The sequence below is a fragment of the Chiloscyllium punctatum genome, chromosome 21 (assembly GCF_047496795.1).
Source record: "Chiloscyllium punctatum isolate Juve2018m chromosome 21, sChiPun1.3, whole genome shotgun sequence".
NCBI classification, from domain to species: domain Eukaryota; kingdom Metazoa; phylum Chordata; class Chondrichthyes; order Orectolobiformes; family Hemiscylliidae; genus Chiloscyllium; species Chiloscyllium punctatum.
The window spans coordinates 15,974,600-15,978,481 of NC_092759.1; positions in this window are offsets into that span (position 1 = coordinate 15,974,600).

The window sequence follows — 3,882 nt, forward strand, 5'->3', positions numbered from 1 at the left end:
TTGCTACTGGTTGGGGATTCTAGAACTGGGGTCACTGTCTATATGTTAGGAAGCACTTTGACACACAAAGGGTGGTAGAGATTTCAAATCTCTTCCACAAATGGCAGTGGATGCTGGATCAATTATTAGTTTTAAATCTGAGATGCTTTTTTATGTGAAGCAAAAGGCCGATATTTGGAGTTAGGCCAGAGATTAACCATGATCTTAATGAACAGCGGAACAGGCTTGAGGGGCTGAATGGCCTACTGCCATTCCTACAATCAGTACAGCAGAAGCCACAAGCCTGGTACAGAGTCAGAGAGTCCTACAGCATGGAAGCAGACCCTCTGGTCCAACCAGTCTATGCTGATCATTATTGAAACTAAACTAGTCTAACCTGCCTGCTCCTGGCCCATATCCCTCCAAACCCATCGTATCTCTTACTTTGCAAACAGAAGGAAAATCTGGAGTCATGAGGTGAGTTAGTGGGTAGTTGGGAGAATGAGTGGTGAGAGGAAGAGGTTGGAACAGGCAGTCAATCTGAGGTAGTCAAGATTAGAGTGGTGCTGGAAAAGCACAGCGGTCAGGCATCTGAGAAGCATGAAAATTGACGTTTAGGGAAAAAGCCTTTCATTAGGAATGAGGCAGGGAGCCTCCGGGGTGGAGAGATAAATGGGAGGAGGGTGGGCTAGGGGAAAGGCAGCTAAGAGTGCAATAGGTGAATGGGGGTGGGTATAAAGGTGATAAGTCAAAGAGGAGGGTGGAGCGGATAGGTAGGAAGGAAGATTGGCAGGTAGGACAGGTCATGGGGACGGTGCTGAGCTGGTAGGTTGGAACGGAGGTAAGGTGGGGGGAGGGGAAATGAGGAAACTGGTGAATTCCACATTGATACACTGGGGTTGAAGTGTTCCGAGGCAGAAGATGAGGCGTTCTTTCTCCAGGTGTTGGGTAGTGAGGGAGTAGTGATGGAGGCGGCCCAGGACTGCATGTCCTCGGCAGAGTGGAAGGGGGAGTTGAAATGTTGGGCCATGGAGCAGGGTGGGGTTGATTGGTGCAGGTGCCCCAGAGATGTTCCCTAAAGCACTCTGTGAGAAGGCGTCCAGTCTCCCCAATGTAAAGGAGACCGCAACAGATATAATAAATGACATTGGTGGATGTGTAGGTGAAACATTTTTGGATGTGGAAGGCTCCTTTGGGGCCTTGGATGGAGGTAAAGGGGGAGGTATGGGCGCAGGCTTTGCAATTCCTTCAGTGGCGAGGGAAGGCAGCCAGGTCTGTTTCCAGAGGGTATCAGGGGAATCGACAGATGTTTTCCCAGTAGCCAAGCTGTGGGGGATAGTCGGTAATAAGGGTCATTTGTGGACTTTGACAAGGACTAGGTTTCTTGAAGCAACTCCGCTGATTAGGTAGTGTGGAGGAGTCCAAAGTCTCTGATTCTGATACAGTGTCAGAGACATTCACAGAGGACCCCAGTGGAACAGGGAAATTGCTTCCTGGATATTTACACTTCAAGGCAACTCCTACATTGGTCCATATGTCTGATCTTCCACAAGGTCTGAACACCCATCTTCAGTTGACAGACTGGAAGGTTTAGTTCCTCTTCAATCACTCATGGTGACTTGTTAGCGTTTAGCTTGGTCTTGCTTTATAGTGGATGCATTCTCCTGCACTTTGTTGACCATCATAAAAGTTTCCCATTGCGGTTCTGACATAATTTCTCAAGTTGTGTTCTCAGTTATTCATTTAATAAAGTCATTAGATGTATTTTTCCATTTCTGACTTTAAATAACTGCCCTCGCTTACCAGAGAAACAAAGTCATGCCAATCACCTACCTGCTGTGTTTTTCCAGCACCACACTAATCTAGACCATCATTCGATAGCTGCCATTTCTTTTATCCTTCTCTCTCTCTCTCTTCCCCCTCGCTACCCTCCCCATGTGCTTTCTTTCCCTGCCTCCTGGCTCCCCCTTTAACATCCTCATGCTTGCCCTGAGCTTTGTCAGAATGGGCATCTCAGCCGGCAAAGGGTTGCTTCTCTTCCGGGTATCCCAGACTTTTCTTGGAAGAGGTAGAGTTCCAAATTTCCACTCCCCTTTGTGTGAAGCATTCCACTCTTCCTGAAGCTCTACCCAGCTCGAATTCCAAGGTTTGTTCTGGAGGTAGCTTCTCTCTTTTCTTTACCAACTCCCACCATTATCATATACTTCTCTTTCTATATTTAATGGAACAGAAGCTCGGACAATGCAACGCCTCCAAATAAGTTAATCCTGTTAGATCCAGTGCCGTTCTGATGAAACTACCGCATAGCCAACACACCATTCCTAAGGTAACGTGCACAGAACTGAACAGACTTCATAGAATCACAGAATTCCGACAGTGTGGAAGCAGGCCATTCAGTCCATTGATTCCACACTGACCTTCTGAAGAGCATCCCACCCAGATCCACAGCCCCCCTATCCTAACCCTGCATTTCCCATGTCTAATCCATCTAGCCTGCACACCCCTGGATACTATGGACAATTTAGCATGGCCAATTCACCTAACCGGCACATCATTGGGCTGAGAGGGGAAACCGGTGCAACGGGAGGAACCCCATGCAGACACAGGTGATTTGCGAATTCCACACAGACAATCACCAGAGGCTGGAATCAATCTTGGGTCGCTGGTGCTATGAGGCAGCAGTGCTAACCACTGAGTCACCGTGATGAGGTGTCACGAGTGTTCTGAAAAGCTCTAATATAACTTCCATCCTTGGGTATTCCAACACCTGAGGTAAACAACTTGCAGTTATAACAGTGAAATGCCTCAAGGTGGTTCATATTACTAAATGCACTGGAGACGTGGGTTTGACTCCCATCAGCAGCGGAATTTAAATTCAATTAATTGATTCATCTGGAACTGAAAGTTACAGCCAGTACAAGTAATTATTGCAACTACTATTAATTGTCATGAAAACCCATCAGCTTCACTAATGCCCTTTATGGAGGGAAATCCACTGATTTTACCCAATTTGGTCTGCATGTCACTTCAGCCCCACAATGATGCTGTTCACTTAATGACTCTCCGATGTGGCCAAGCAAGCCACTCAGTTCAAGTACAAATACGGACAGGCAATAAATGCTGGCCTTGCCTTGGTCATGAAATAGTGAGTTTTTTAAAAAAAACTCATACTTACTCCACAATAGGAGATATTAAACCAGATGACCAAACATTTCAACAGAGGTTGGTTTTCACGAGTGCCTCAAATGAAAGAGAGGGGGAAGTGGGGGTAAAGTGGGATGGAGATCATGTGTCACAGAGAAAGTTAGACAGAGGTAATAGAGAGAGCAAGAGACTCAGACAGAGATGAGAGAGAGACAGAGAGCGAGCGACCGACCGAGCGAGAGAGACCGAGAGACAGACATTCCAAACTCTATGTACTGAAGGCATGGTGAAATAGTTAAAATCAGGAAAGAAACCAGAATTGGTGGACTGCAGTGATCCTGCGGAGTTACACAGTTGGATGAGGTTGCAGATGTAGAAACTTTAAAAATTGATATAGTGCTCAATTGGAATTCAAAGGAGACAGTAAGGACAGGCACGATGAGTGAATGGAACATACTGTGGGTTAGAGTTTGGTGCTAACAGATTTGAAGAAACCCAAGTTTTGCGAGGTTGGAAGGTGGGAGGGCAGCTAGGAGTGCAACCGAATAATTAAGCCTGGAGGAAGCACAGGAACGGGCAAGAGCTCAGGGCAGGTCGGGTGAGGCATGGGTTACAGAACGGAAGAAACGAAGGGGGCAGTGAATGGGGTGAAATGGTAGAGATGAAATAGAGACAATGGCATAGAGAGGCATTACACAAAAACGATTCCCATCTGCCGGTATGGAAGACTCCAGACCAGTTTCAGAAGAGCGACAACGA